This window comes from Chiloscyllium punctatum, chromosome 34, assembly GCF_047496795.1.
Source record: "Chiloscyllium punctatum isolate Juve2018m chromosome 34, sChiPun1.3, whole genome shotgun sequence".
NCBI classification, from domain to species: domain Eukaryota; kingdom Metazoa; phylum Chordata; class Chondrichthyes; order Orectolobiformes; family Hemiscylliidae; genus Chiloscyllium; species Chiloscyllium punctatum.
In genome coordinates, this window is record NC_092772.1 from 46,078,472 (window position 1) to 46,095,025 (window position 16,554).

Genomic DNA, 16,554 nt, shown 5'->3' on the forward strand with positions numbered 1-16,554 from the left:
TGTTTGATGTAATGGTACAGGAACAACCTGAACAGGTGGAGGGTCAGGCAGAGGTGTTTAGGCCTGAAAGGCGAACAGAAAGATGAGACAATATATATATATTGAAGCATACTCGGAAAAGGAGGCAGAGAATATTCCTGAGGGTTATTATCTTAAAGACAGAATTCTAAGACAAAAATGGGGACCATGGCAGGTTTAGTGCAGAGGAGAAATGGGCGGAAGTGCATCAAATTGTGTTAGTGGTAGCATCCAGACAGAAGGGGTTATGGGTAGCACATGAACTATGAGTGGGAGGTCACCCAGGTGTGTGGAAGACTCAGGCTGGCTCTGACTGGTCTGGACGGCACAAGGATGTGGTTAACCTTTGCCGTACGTGTCATGCATGGCAAATGGGGGGTACACCACAGTTGTTAAAGTACCTATTCGAGATGGCTCAGGGAATCCCTAATGGATCGACCCATAAGCCTGTCTTGGTTCGTCCCGGAGATCATACTCTGTGGCAGTCTGGAATATAAAACTCTTACAGACAGTTGAGTTTAAATTATTACCTTTATTTACTAATGGCATCAATGTTACACCATAATATAGATACCTACAAGGCAGGCTTGTGTGAAGGGTCTAAAACTATGAGTAGAGTAGTGGTGCCAGCTCTTACCCCTACAAGCTCTCTTAGGCTACACTCCTTATTGCTGCAAACAAGCTGTCTTATTCAGAATTTGGTATTAAAATTACAAAAACGTCACACGTCCTTAGTCAGATAAGCAACAATAAAATGGCAAAAGTTTGCCGAGGAAGAGAAACTCAATGACAGGTCTGACTAATCGAGTTACACACACATCAAAGTGAGAAACCCTGAGCAAGCCAGTTCAAATGGCTTTTTCTACAAAAATCATCTTAGATCCCCAGGATGCAAATTAAGTTCATAACATTCCCAGATCTCGAGCTCCAGAGAACCACGCACAAACATTCAATCCATGAAAAGCCAGTGTTCATTCAACCCAGACCATAAAAGGTTAATCTTTCCACCAGCTTCCCTCCTTTTTCTCTCTCTGTGTCTCTCTGTCTCTCTGATCTCTCTTTGCCTCTCTCTCTCTCTCTCTCTCTCTCTCTGTATCTCCCTTTCTCTCTCTCTGTCAGTCTGTCTCTCTGTCTCTCTCTCTCTCTGTATCTCTCTCTGTCTCTCCCTCTCTCTCTCTCCCTTTCTCTCTCTGTATCTCTCTCTCCCTCTGTCTCTCTCCCTCTGTCTCTCTCTCTCTGTCTCTCTCTCTCTGTTTCTCCCTTTCTCTCTCTCTCTGTCTGTCTCTCTCTCTCACTGTCCCTCTCTCTCTCTCTCTGTCTCTCCCTCTCTGTCTCTCCCTTTCTCTCTCTCTGTATGTCTGTCTTTCTCTCTCTGTCTCTCTCTCTCTGTATCTCTCTCTCTGTTTCTCCCTTTCTCTCTCTCTCTCTCTCTCTCTCACTGTCTCTCCCTCTCTCTCTCTCCCTCTGTCTCTCTCTCTCCCTCTGTCTCTCCCTTTCTCTCTCTCTCCCTCTGTCTCTCTCTCTCTCTCTCTCTCTCTCCCTCTCTGTCTATCCCTTGCTCTCTCTCTCCCTCTGTCTCTCTCTCTGTCTCACTGTCTCTCTCCCTCTCTGTCTCTTGAACCCTTCAGTCAGTGAATGTAATTTACAAAAGAGTGTTTTCTCTCTCTCACTCATATATAAACATCTTCCTTACTATGTCAGTTTCAGCCTTCATGTTTTCCTGTATTGAGCTGTAATGTTCGATGTAATACAGAATTGGATAGCCCATAGAAGACAGAGGGTGGCGGTAGATGGAAAGTATTCCGCCTGGAGCTCAGTGACCAGTGGGTGTTCCACAGGGATATGTGCTGTTCTGGGGCCCCTGCTCTTTGTGACTTTTATAAATGACTTGGATGAGGAAGTGGAAGGGTGAGTTAGTAAGTTTGCCGATGACACGAAGGTCGGTGGAGTGGTGGAGAGTGTGGAGGGCTGTTGGAGGTTACAACGGGACAGTGACAGAACTGAGCTGATAAATGGCAGAGTTCAACCTGGAAAAGAGTGAAGTGATTCATTTTGGAAGGTTGAATTTGAATACAGAATACAGGATTAAAGGCAGGATTCATGGCAGTGTGGAGGAACAACGGGATCTTGGGGTACATGTTCCTCGAAGTTGCTACGCAGGGCTATTGAAAAGGCATATGGTGTATTGGCTTTCATTAGCAGGGAGATTGAGTTTAAGAGCCATGAGGTTATGCTGCAGCTCCATAGAGCCGTGGTTAGACCACACTTGGAATATTGTGTTCAGTTCTGGCTGTTTCATTATAGGAAGGATGTGGAAGCTTTAGAGAGGGTGCAGAAGAGATTTCCCAGGATGCTGCCTTGATTGGACAGCATTTCTTATAAAGAAAGGTTGAGGGAGCTAGGGCTTTCCTCATTGGAGCAAAGAAGAATGAGAGGTGACTTGATAGAGGTGTACAAGATGTTGAGAGACATAGATAGAGTGGATAGTCAGAGACTTTTTCCAAAGGCGGGAATGGCTATCACAAGGGAGCATAATTTTAAGGTGATTGGAGGAATGTTTAGGGGAGATGTCAGAGGTAGGTTCTTTATACAGAGAGGGTGAGGGTGTGGAATGCACTGCCACCAGTGGTAGTAGAGTCAGACACATGAGGGACATTTAAACAACTCTTGGGCAGGCACATGGAGGATAGTACAATGAAAGGTATGTGGGTTAGTCTGATGATAGAGTAGGATAAAGGATTGGCACAACTTCAAGGGCCGAAGGGCCTGTTCTATATTCTATTCATTTTGTATAAATGATTGTGAGTTAGTGTTAATCCCACATGGATAACTGAGGTGACGTCCTCTCTCAGAGCTCCCCAACGTTCGTCCCCTTTCGAAATGGTGGGGTCTCTCAGCTCCTGTGATTTTCTGCAGCTTGACTCTGCTTGATATTGAAACCTGATCTGAGCATGTTTGTCCATTCAGTCCAGTAGACGGACAGCCTACCTGGTCCTCAATATTGATATTTCTCTCCTCAGCTGGACTGATGCTGGAGTGGCAAATCGACACTCCACATAACGTGACAGCACAGGAAGGTTCCTGTGCACGGATTCCATGTCATTACATTTATCCTTCAAAGCTGGTAAACCAAACGCGGGTTGGAATCTGGTTTAATAACGAGAAACCGGTCACAGCACCGATAGCCTTTCACTCCTGGGATCACAGCAAAGAGTTGCCACATTTCCGACATCGGACCTGGCTGTCTGGAGACCTGAACGATGGAGACTGCTCCCTGATTATAAACAACATCAGACAGGAAGATGCAGGAGCTTATTTGTTCAGAGTAGAATTTGAGGGAATGCATAAATACAGCTACTATCCTGTAACCCAGCTCTATGTTTCAGGTCAGTGATATATTATAATTACTCACTAGTTCACATCCAACACTCAGTTGAAAACGACACAATCCTGTGTGTGGTTTGCTAATTTCATGATTTGGATACCCTGTGTTGGGATATTTCGATTACCACTCTACTCCACAAACTGTACAGTTTGATCCAATCATCGTATTGCTACCCTATCACACCATTAGCCAGAACTTTTGTAAATTTCACCAGGTTTCTACAATAGACAGAAAAATAGCCTGTTTATTATAATCAGGCTGTATTGTGAAAAAAAAGTGGGAAAAATTGTTCCCACATGAGGTACGTTCCAGAGTTAAACAATCTCCCATTAATTTGAATGGAAATGAAAGAAATAGTGAGATATCTGGTTGGAAAAGATTCCATCAGGCAAACGCAGCATGGATTCAGGAAGGGAAGATCGTGTTTGACAAACCTACTGGAGTTCTTTGAGGATGTGAGAAGCACGGTGGATGGAGGGGACCAGGTAGATACTCTATACTTGGATTTGCAGAAGGCATTCGATAAGGTGCTGCAAAAAAGACTCATCTATAAGCTGAATGGAATCGCGGGAATGTACTAACATGATTAGAGGACTGGTTAACCAATAGAAAACAGAGAGTCAGAATAAGTGGGTGTTTCTCTGGTCAGAGATCAGTGGTGAGCAGGAGGTGGTAGGGTTCAGTGCTGTCCCTGCAACTGTTCATGATATATATATATACATGATTTGGAAGAGGATACAGAGTGTAATGTATCCAAGTTTGCTGAGGACATTAAATTGAAAGGAAAGGCAAACTGTGCAGAGGATGGGGAGGCTCTGCAGAGAAATTCAGATAGGTTAAGTGAGTGAGCAAGAGTCTGGCAGATGGTAAATGTTGGTAAATGTGAAGTTATCCACTTTGAAAGTAAACATAGTAGGTCAGAGTATTATTTAAATGGTGAAAGATTGCAGCATGCTGTGGTGTAGAGGGACTTAGGAGTGCTCGTACATGAATTGCTAAAAGTTGATTTGCAGGTGCAACAGGTCATCAGGAAGGTGAATGGAATATTGGCTGCCATTGCTGGAGGGATTGAATTGAAGAGCAGGGAGGTTCTGCTGCGATTGTACAAGGTATTGGTGAGGCCACACCTGGAGTATTGTGTATAGTCCTGTCTCCTTACCTGAGGAAGCATATACTGGCTTTGGAGGGTGATGCAGAGGAGGTTCACCAAGTTGATTCAAGAGATGAGGAGACTATGAGGAGATACTGAGCTGCTTGGGACCGTATTCACTAGGATTTAGAAGAATGAGATGGAATCTTAAAGAAACATATAAAATTATGAAAGGGATAGATAGGATAGAGGCAGACTAGTTGTTTCCATTGGTGGGCGAGACTAGGACTCGGGGACATGGTCCCAAGATCAGAAGGAGTAGATTTAGGACAGGGATGAGGAGGATTTGTTTTTCCCGGAGAGTAGTGAATCCATGGAATTCTCTCCCCAAGGAAGCAGTAGAGGCAGCTTCGTTAAATATTGTCAAGACACACTTGGATGGGTTTTTGCATGGTAGTGGAATGAAGGGTTATGGGGGTCATGCAGGAAGGTGGAGCTGAGATGATGGATGGATTAGCCATGATCTTACTGAATAGCAGAGCAGGCTAGATGGGCCAAATGGCTTCCTCCTGCTTCTATCACATGTCAAACACCATACAGCTCTGCAGAGGTGATGTTATTTTTAAAATCCAAGCGGGGAATCAAATACACTCATAGGCCAAGGATCTCTTCTCAAAGAATAAAATAAGTTTCCAGCTGATAAGAGTTTTTGAAATACTTATCTTGTAACATATGATGTCCACCACAGAATGTTTGGAATATCTTCAGAGGGATGGGAAATCAGTGAGATTGAGGTTTCTGAGCAGATGTAAGAGTCCAGGTTTCAGGGCTGTTGAGATTGTCAAAAATCCAGATATTTGGAACTTTCTCAACTTCCAATACCTGAGAGAAACAGAAAACAACTCCAGAAAAGTGTTGCTAAAAACTTTCAGCCCATATGTTCCAGACAAGTTTGTCCAACCATCAACCTTCACACTAATCCCTCTTAAAAGCTTCAGTAATAAACAGGTGAGTCACAGCTCGCGTTCCTGTTGAACAATTCCCAGAAGTCATGTCTTATTAAAGCTTAGTAAACCCTTTTTCAATCCAAAACATCTATATGGTCATATATTTCATCTGGTGTTGGCCTTGAATTATAAATTATGTATCACCAACATGACTCCTGCCTTGGGAAAAAGGGCAGCATGGTGGCACAGTGGTTAGTACTGCTGCCTCACAGCACCAGGGACCAGGGTTCGATTCCAACCTTGGGTGACTGACTGTGTGGAGTTTGCACATTCTCCCCGTGTCTGCGTGGGTTTCCTCCGGGTGCTCTGGTTTCCTCCCACAATCCAAAGATGTGAACTGGCCATGTAAATTGCCCATTGTGTTCAGGGATATGTAGGCTGGGTGCATTAGTCAGGGTAGGGTAGGGGAATGGGCCTGGGTGGGTTATTTTCAGAGGGTCGGTGTGGACTTGTTGGGCCGAAGGGCCTGTTTCCACATTGTAGGGATTCTAATTCTAACACCATTTCCAAATACATGTCATTGTGTTGTAAACAGAAGAAGAAATAGGAATGGAAGTAAGGCCATTCGGCCCATCGAGTCCACTTTCCACTCAATCATGGCTGATGGGCATTTCAACTCCACTTACCCGTACTCTCCCCGTAGCCCTTAATTCCTTGTGATATTAAGAATTTTTCAATCTCTGCCTTGAAGACATTTAACGTTCTGGCCTCCACTGCGCTCCGCGGCAATGAATTCCACAGGCCCACCACTCTCTGGCTGAAGAAATGTCTCCGCATTTCTGTTCTAAATTGGCCCCCTCTAATTCTAAGGCAGTGCCCACGGGTCCTGGTCTCCCCACCTAACGGAAACAATTTCCCAGCATTCACCCTTTCTAAATCATGCATTATCTTGTAAATTTCTATTAGATCTCCCCTCAACCTTGTAAACTCTAATGAATACAATCCCAGGATCCCGAGCTGTTCATCGGCCTACCATTCCAGGCTTCATCTGTGTGAATCTCCACTGGACACGTTCCAGTGCCAGTATGTCCTTCCTGAGGTGTGGGGCCCAAAACTGAACACAATATTCTAAATGGGGCCTAACCAGAGCTTTATAAAGTCTCAGTAGCACAATGGTGCTTTTATATTCCAACCCTCTTGAGATAAATGACAACGTTACATTTGCTTTCTTAATCACGGACTCAATCTGCAAGTTAACCTTTAGAGAATCCTGGACTCACACTCTCAGATCCCTTTGTACTTTGGCTTTATGAATTTTCTCACAGTTTAGAAAATACTCCATGAGAATGTCTACGAAAATCACAAAAGAAAATCAGATTTACATACATTCATCTTCATTCACAATAACACAGATACAGCTTCTGATGACTTTATTAATCACCAAACTAATCCTGCACAGTAACATTCCTGACAATTCATCTGCATCGATGCATATTATCCAGTTCAGGTATAGAAGCAATTCTTTGTATGATTGAATGAGCAAACTCCAGAGAAAATAATTGGCATAGTAACTTGTAAATTTCTCTACAAAGGCCAATAGATTATTTCGTGGTCATGAAGGACATAAACTTTGAAATGTTTCAGAGCTAGTAGCAAGAGCAAATTTCTTTTTTCCAATGTTCAGACCTTTTTGACGCTGATCCAGTTCCTGTGAAAAGTGCCATGTTTGCTCCCTTATGTCCGATTTGCATTGAGACTGTAACCCGCCCTAAGTCACATTGTAAATGGTGATCACCTTAAAGGGGCTGGAGGTCAGGCCTACAAGGAAGAACCAATCCTGGGAACTGGGCTGCTTCTGGGCAATGTGTCGAACAGTGACATGACAGCAGAGACATGGATTAATTGTTTGTTGCTAAGCTGCTATTTAGATGACTCATCCAAATGCTGCTGTTCAGGTCTATTTTGCAACACTGGTCATATTGAAAAATGTACATTTGTAACCTGGAACTGGGAAAGCAAAATTTCTAGGCAGGCGTGAAAGTGAATATGTAAACATGGGCCAAAGGTTTCTCCTTTTCCTCTCATTGTCAATTATTAGTTAATTTTACAAGAATAATGCTAAAGTAAATAAAGTTACCAAAGGCAAAGTCATCTAAATAATGTATGGGATATTGTATGGTCACCTCGGTCGAGTAGACTCCCTGTCCTATGGTGTACAGGGAATCATGGAGCCTTCTTATGGTCTGGACCAGCCCAACTGCAGGAAGTTACAGTGGCTGCACAAGCTTGAACTCTGGGTTTCAGTGCTCGAGCAGCAGCTCCAGTTACTGAGCTGTGTCTGTGAGGCAGACAACAAAATGGGTAGTACATTCAGGGAGGTGGTCATTGCAAACGTCAGGGGTCAACAGGCGGATAGAGGATGTGGGAACACCCGGCAATCTCAGAGAAACAGGCAGGTAATGCAGGAATGGGAAGGGTTTGGAGGGATATGGGCCGGGTGCTAGCAGGTGGGACTAGATTGGGTTGGGATATCTGGGTCAGCATGGACGGGTTGGACTGAAGGGTCTGTTTCTATGACTCTGTTGTCTCTAAACGTTCCTTCTGTGTCATTTGGTCTGTTGGTCACCAGGTTTCCAAGGAGCACCTGCCCTTCCTACCCATTTTGATCGTACCAACTTAGACCATAGTTCTCACTCACCCAGAAGGATTGTCCGGTGATATCATTGAATGTGGGAGCAGGGAGGCAACTCGCTACCTTAGAGACATGTTGACGGCTACAGAAATGTCCCCAAACTAAATCCCCCTCCCCCCCTCGGTATTGCCCTTCCACTCCTCCCTCAGCCCTTCCATACACCCATGGTACCACGGCCTTGTGAGTTGACATGCTCCTCTGGGGATCTGTTACTGTCACGGTGCGTGGGCCCTCTGAGAATTCCTGCATTACCTGCCTGTTTCTCTGAGATTGCCGGGTGTTCCCACATCCTCTATCCGCCTGTTGACCCCTGACGTTTGCAATGACCACCTCCCTGAATGTACTACCCATTTTGTTGTCTGCCTCACAGACACAGCTCAGTAACTGGAGCTGCTGCTCGAGCACTGAAACCCAGAGTTCAAGCTTGTGCAGCCACTGTAACTTCCTGCAGTTGGGCTGGTCCAGACCATAAGAAGGCTCCATGATTCCCTGTACACCATAGGACAGGGAGTCTACTCGACCGAGGTGACCATACAATATCCCATACATTATTTAGATGACTCATCCAAATGCTGCAATTGTACCAGCCTCCACCACATCCTCTGGCAGCTCATTCCATACACGTACCACCCTCTGGGTGAAAAAGTTGCCCCTTAGGTCTCTTTCATATCTTTCCCCTCTCACTCTAAACCTATGCCCCTCTAGTTCTGGACTACCCGACCCCAGGGAAAAGACCTTATTTATTTACCCTATCCATGCCCCTCATAATTTTGTAAACCTCTATAAGGTCATCCCTCAGCCTCCGACGCTCCAGGGAAAACAGCCCCAGCCTGTAGCTCAAATCCTCCAACCCTGGCAACATCCTTGTAAATCTTTTCTGAACCCTATTCAAGTTTCACAACATCTTTGCAATAGGAAGGAGACCAGAATTGCATGCAATATTCCAAAAGTGGCCTAACCAATGATCTGTAGAGCTGCAACATGACCTCCCAACTCCTGTACTCAATACTCTGACCAATAAAGGAAAGCATACCAAACACCTTCTTCACTATCCTATCTATCTGCGACTCCACTTTCAAGGAGCTATGAACCTGCACTCCAAGGTCCCTTTGGTTAGGGGACGGTGACCATTGTATCATACGGATTAAGATGGAACTGGAAAAATGGTATACATACGGATAAACACATGGGTGAAAATGAGGTAGTGTAGGAACGATAGCTTCAGATTGGTTCCACAGGTCGGTGCAACATTGAGGGCTGAAGGGCCTGTACTGCGCTGTAATGTTCGATGTTCTATCAATCAACAGGCAGAGACCAGGATTCTATGGAATAAGGGCAGAGTTGGATAGATTGGGTCCAAATAACTCTGATGTTGCAGCTATTACAGAGACTTGGTTGAGAGAGGGACAAGCTTAATGTTCCAGGATTTAGATGGTTAAGGTGTGATAGAGAGTGTCGTAAAAGGGGTAGGGAACTTGTGTTAATGATAGGGAGAATATTACCATGGTACTGAGGGAGGACAACATGGAGGGCTCATCCAGTGAGACATGGGTGGAGCTCAGGAAAAGGTATGGTGTAGTTACTTTGATGGGATTGTACCACAGGTCACCAATAGCCAGGTGACAGAGGGACAGAGAGGTGGACAGGGTTATGCAAAGATGTGAAACCCACAGAATTGCTGCGGAGTGTGATTTGATTTTTCTTTATTTTGGCTGGAACTCACTCGGTGCCAGGGGCATGGATTGCGGGCAATTTGTAAAGGTTTTCCAGAGCAGTTTTTCATATAATATGCACATAGGGAAGGGGCCATACTAAACTATTGGGTAGTTAGCCCCGTCAGCTGATTGAAGTTTCAGCGCAGGAGCACTTCAGGAACAGCAGCTATAATTCTGTAAGTTTTTTGTTACTTATGGATAAGGATTGGAGTAGTCCTCAGGTGAAACTGGGGAAAGGCGAACTATCCCAATATTTGGCAGGAACTGGGGAATGTATACTGGGAGCGGCTTTTTGAGGGTAAATTCACATCGGGCAGAGAGCTCAGAACAATACAGTGCAGAGCAGGCCCTCGATACTGCACCGACCTGTGGACTAATCTAAGCCCATCCCCCAACACTATCCCAAAGTCATCCATGTGCTTATCTAAGGATTGTTTAAATCTCCCTAATGTGGCTGAGTTAACTACATTGGCAGGCATTATCACTCTCTGAGTGAAGAATCTGCATCTGACATCTGTCTTAAATCTAACACTGATTAATTTGTAGCTATGCCCTCGTACAATCTGACGTCATCATCCAAGGAAAAAGACTTTCACTGTCTACTTTGTCTCATCCCCTGATCATCTTGTATGTCTCTATCAAATCCCCTCTTAGCCTCTTCTCTCCAATGAGAACAGACCCAAGTCTCTCAGCTTTTCCTCATAAGACCCTCCCTCCAGACCAGGCAACATCCTGGTAAATCTCCGCTGCACCTTTTCCAATGCTTCCACATCCTTTTTGTAATGGGGCGAACAGAACTGTACACAATGTTCCAAGTGTGGCCACACCAGTGTTTTGTAAAGTTGCAGCATGATATTGCGGCTCCAGAACTCAATCCCTCTCCCAATGAAACCTAACACACCATACGCCTTCTTAACAGCACTATCCGCCTGGGTGGCAACTTTCAGGGATCTATGTACATGGACTCCAAGATCCCTCTGCACATCCACACTACCAAGAATCTTTCCATTGACCAAGTACCTGCCATCCTGTTATTCTTCCCAAAGTGCATCACCTCACATTTAGCTGCATTGAACTCCATTTGCCACCTCTCAGCCCAATTCTGCAGTTTACCCAAATCCCCCTGCAACTTGTAATGTTCTTCCACACTGTCCACTACTCCACCGACTTTAGTGTCATCTGCAAACTTACCAACCCATCCACTATGCCTGCGTCCAAGTCGTTTATAAAAATGACAAACTTTATGAAAACAACAAGCATTTAAAGGCCAGGTAACTAGCATTCAGGACCAACATGTTCCTGAATTTGAAGTGGCAAAGAACCAAGCAAGTAATTTGGAAGGCTAAAAGGGACCAAGAAATGTCTTTGGCACACAGGATTCAGAAAAATTCTAAAGGCATTTCATGCAGATACAAGGACTAAGAGGATGGTGAGGCGAAAATGGAGACCTATTCAAGGACAGAGGAGGGTCATAGTCATAGAGTCATAGAGATGTATAGCATGGAAACAGACCCTTCGGTCCAACCCGTCCGTGCCAACCCAGATTGGGTGGAGCCAGAAGACCTGGGTGAGGTCTGTAGATTGATGTTCATGAAGGAGAAGAGCATGGTAGATGAGTTCAGAGAGGGCATGCTGATATTCTAAGGGATAGTGATATTAAAACAAAAGGTGTTGTTGGATGTTAAGGTAGACATACCCCAGGACTTGATAGAATCTATCTCAGCATTCTAAGGTGAGGAAACTCCTGGGGCCAATTGCTGGGGCGTTGGACAAATGTTTTAGAGTCATAGAGCTGTACAACACAGAAACAGACCTTTCGGACCAACACATCATTCCCAACGAGATATCCAAAATTAATGTTGTTGCATTTGCTAGCACTTGGCACATATCACTCTAAACCCTTCCAATTCATGTACCCCCAGCCTTCACCACTTCCTCTGACAGCTCATTCCATACACGCACCACCCTCTGTGTGAAAACATTGTCCTTTATGTCCCTTTATGGTGGCACAGTGGCTCAGTGGTTAGCACTGCTACCTCACAGCAAGAGGGACCGGGGTTCAATTCCACCCTCGGGTGACTGACTGTGTGGAGTTTGCACATTCTCCCCGTGTCTGCGTGGGTTTCCTCCAGGTGCTCCGGTTTCCTCCCACAGTCCAAAGATGTGTAGGTCAGGCTAAATTGCCCGTAGTGTTCGGTGCATTAGTCAGAGGGAAATGGCCTGGGTGGGTTACTCTTCAGAGGGTCGGTGTGGACTGGTTGGGCTGAAGGGCCTGTTTTCATACTGTTGGGAACCTAAAATAATCTAAATCGTTCCCCTCTCACCCTAAACCTATGCCCTCTAGTTCTCCCACTGCAGGGAATGTATCCTGTTGAATCACAGATCCCAGAAGACTGTGGAATAGCCAATTTTGTTCCTTTGATTCAGAAAGACAACAGGAATAATCTGGGAAATTACAAGGTCAGTGGCAGGGAAATTATTGAGGAAGGTTCTTAGGAACAGGATTTGCTCACATTTGGAAAAATATGGATTTATTAGCAATAGAGTAAGGGAAGGTATATTGATGTAAAATAATCCATTCTCTGTGTGTAAGATTTCACAGATAAACCCACGATATTCCCTGTGGAAATTATCGCAGGAAAGTGTGTGAGTCTAAGCTGTATCTTCAACCCAACGTGCAATGGAACAGCACCTGCCTTAACCTGGGACACTCCCAGTGCTGCACATGGATCACTCTCAAACACTGTCACTCAGCATGGGGTCACTCTGAGCTATACTTCTGTTCGGAGTCTGACACCGTCACTCAGACACCAGGGACAGACCCTCACCTGCAGAGTGAGTTATCAGAGCAGACCCTCGTACTGACAGTGCAATGTAAGTATGGACACGTTTCATTCAACATCCGCTGGAATTGCTTACAGCAACCCAATGTCCCACAGTCACAGAGGTCTAAAGAACAGAAAAGACCCTTCAGCCCATTGCTGTACTAACCCAAACAACTCCTAATGGTTCTCGTTCCTTTTCCCAGCACTTGGCCCAAGGCCTAGTACGCTTTAGCATCACCAACACACATTGAAATATTTCTTCAATGTTATCAGCAGGCAACAATCTCGTGATACTATCTCGAGCCCAGATAATGTTCTGGGAACCCGGTTTCCCAGGGCAGATGGGGAATTGGAGTTCAGTAACGAATCTGACGTTAAGTGACTCATGATGAAAACCCCATCTGGGTCACTGATGTCCTTGAGGGAAGGAAGCTGTCACCCTTACCTGGTCTGGCCTACATGTGACTCCAGACCCTCAGCAATGTGGTTGGCTCTGAACTGTGTTCTGGGCAATTAATGTCGATGCTGGCCCAGCCAGCGATGCCCTTATCCCTAACACATGGGGCAGCACGATGGCTCAGTGGTTAGCACTGCTGCCTCACAGCACCAGGGACCCGGGTTCAATTCCTGCCTCAGGCGACTCTCTGTGTGGAGTTTGCACATTCTCCCCGTGTCTGCGTGGGTTTCCCCCAAGTGCTCCGGTTTCCTCCCGCAGTCCAAAGATGTGCAGGTTCAGTGGATTGCCTGTGCTAAATTGCCCCACACTGTCTAAGTGGGGTAGCCATGGGAAACGTACTGATAATGTGGGTCTTGGTGGGAGGCTCTTCAGGGAGTCAGTGTTGACTCGAGCCAAATGAATGAATAAATGAATGAATATTTAGAAAGACAGTTTCTGTCTCCTCCGCCCTTTCAGAAAGCCAAATCCAGAGTCTCACCACTGTCTGGGTGAAGAAATATTTCCACGCTTCTCCCTTAAACTCCTGGTCATTGATCCCTACCCCCACAGGAAGAGTCTCTTCCATGCTCCCCAATATATGTACGTCATATATCCGTGTCAAAAATCATGGCCCCCTTCAGTTTGCTCTGCCTCTAAAACAAGCCATCCCAGTCTGTCCAATCACTTCCTCGTAACGAAAACCCTCCAGTTCAGAGAACATCCGAATAAATCTCCTCTGCCCCCTCTCCAGTGAAATCCTGGTCCTCCTGTGATGTAGATTCCAGAACGACACACAATACTCTAGTTGTGGCCTAACTAACATCTGATGTAGAGGTGCTGCACACCAGGTTTTAATTGAGCAATATTGAGTGAAGGGCTTTTGTCCGAAACATCGATTTTCCTGCTCCTCGGATGCTGCCTGACCTGCTGTGTTTTTCCAGCACCACTCTAATCCAGACTCTGATTTCCAGCATCTGCAGTGCCCACTTTCACCTCATAGTTTTTTGACGTCTGACCGAGAGGGCAGAGTCGCCTTTTGATATTTATCATGATTGGAAATTCTCCACCCTCCTGACCTCGGTGCAATGTGGGAAGGTACAACAGGCCAGATTTGGAGTAGGACATAGATCTCTGAGGGTACCAGCTGCTGGAGGGGGTGACAGAGATAAGGAGGGGGTTTGGGGCTGGAGGGGGTTACAGAGATAGGGAGGGGGTGTAGGGGCTGGAGGGGGTTACAGAGATAGGGAGGGGGTTTGGGGCCAGAGGGGGTTACAGAGATAGGGAGGGGGTGTAGGGGCTGGAGGGGGTGACAGAGATAGGGAGGGGGTGTAGGGGCTGGAGGGGGTGACAGAGATAGGGAGGGGGTGTAGGGGCTGGAGGGGGTGACAGAGATAGGGAGGGGGTGTAGGGGCTGGAGGGGGTGACAGAGATAGGGAGGGGGTGTAGGGGCTGGAGGGGGTGACAGAGATAGGGAGGGGGTGTAGGGGCTGGAGGGGGTGACAGAGATAGGGAGGGGTGTAGGGGCTGGAGGGGGTGACAGAGATAGGGAGGGGGTGTAGGGGCTGGAGGGGGTTACAGAGATAGGGAGGGGGTGTAGGGGCTGGAGGGGGTTACAGAGATAGGGAGGGGGTGTAGAGGCTGGATGGGGTTACAGAGATAGGGAGGGGGTGTAGGGTCTGGAGGGGATTACAGAGATAGGGAGGGGGTGTAGGGTCTGGAGGGGATTACAGAGATAGGGAGGGGGTGTAGGGGCTGGAGGGAGTTACAAAGATAGGGAGGGGGTGTAGGGGCTGGAGGGGGTTACAGAGATAGGGAGGGGGTATGGGGCTGGAGGGGGTTACAGAGATGGGGAGGGGTGTAGGGGCTGGAGTGGTTACAGAGATAGGGAGGGGTGTAGGGGCTGGAGGGGGTTACAGAGATAGGGAGGGGGTGTAGGGTCTGGAGGGGATTACAGAGATAGGGAGGGGGTGTAGGGGCTGGAGGGGGTTACAGAGATAGGGAGGGGATGTAGGGGCTGGAGGGGGTTACAGAGATGGGGGGATGTAGGGGCTGGAGGGGTTACAGAGATAGGGAGGGGATGTAGGGGCTGGAGGGGGTTACAGAGATGGGGGGATGTAGGGGCTGGAGGGGGTTACAGAGATAGGGAGGGGGTATGGGGCTGGAGGGGGTTACAGAGATAGGGAGGGGGTGTAGGGTCTGGAGGGGGTTACAGTGATAGGGAGGGGGTGTAGGGGCTGGAGGGGGTTACAGAGATAGGGAGGGGGTGTAGGGTCTGGAGGGGATTACAGAGATAGGGAGGGGGTGTAGGGGCTGGAGGGAGTTACAGAGATAGGGAGGGGGTGTAGGGGCTGGAGGGGGTAACAGAGATAGGGAGGGGGTATGGGGCTGGGGGGGGTTACAGAGATGGGGAGGGGTGTAGGGGCTGGAGGGGGTTACAGAGATAGGGAGGGGGTGTAGGGTCTGGAGGGGATTACAGAGATAGGGAGGGGGTGTAGGGGCTGGAGGGGGTTACAGAGATGGGGGGTGTAGGGGCTGGAGGGGTTACAGAGATAGGGAGGGGTATAGGGGCTGGAGGGGGTTACAGAGATAGGGAGGGGGTGTAGGGGCTGGAGGGGGTTACAGAGATAGGGAGGGGGTGTAGGGTCTGGAGGAGGTTATTGAGATGGGGTGTGATTTGAAAACAAGGATGGGAATTATAAGTTCCCTGTTCAACTAATGACAGAGTGTAATTGTTGAATCCAGTTGTGAAGTTTTCGTTGTGCCGAGGTTTCGAGGGTGGGAGATGGGAAAGCATTGAGCTTGGATTGAACCAAAACACTGATGAAACCTTTGGCGTTAACTCTTCTGTTCTTGACTGATTGCTGTCTTTTCCTCCTCAGATGGTCCAGTGTTTTCCCGAGAGTTGGAATGCGCTCGGAGGGCAGAGGGGATTACCTGCATGTGTGCGGCCAACTCCAACCCTCCTGGAGACCTCACCTGGCACCTGCCCCATGCCAACCTCAGTGGGAACCAAACCCATGGAGACTTTGTATCGCAGCAGCTCAGAGTGGGGCATCTGGTGATGGGCTCGCTGACCCTGACAGGGCACCTGGAGGAAGAGGAAACGATAGCCTCCTGCTCGGTTCGAAACCCGCACGGGGCAGCCACGCTCAAGGCATATTTTTGGGTCAAAGGTGAGAGTATCGCTCAGGATTGAACCCTAGAATCTGCCTCTGCGCTCTCTCTCCACCTCCTTTAAGATGCTCTTTCCCACCAGCCTCCTTGACCAACCTGTGACCACCACAAGACTGGATACAATTCAACTCAGACCATTCAGGGAAGGGTATCAGGAAGCACTTTCTTCACACTTACTGGGACTGGTGTCTCAGCACGGGCAGCAGGCAGAGTGGGGGGCTGTGGCAGGACTGTTGTGGCTAGTGGTGGGTGTGTCAAATACACTTGTGGGA

At 47.2% G+C, this 16,554-nt stretch overlaps 1 pseudogene; it reads left to right on the plus strand.

The window, feature by feature from the left end:
- The first annotated feature begins 283 nt into the window (after positions 1 to 283).
- Positions 284 to 16,304, plus strand: LOC140458731 (sialic acid-binding Ig-like lectin 13; annotated as a pseudogene).
- The last annotated feature ends 250 nt before the right edge of the window (positions 16,305 to 16,554 follow it).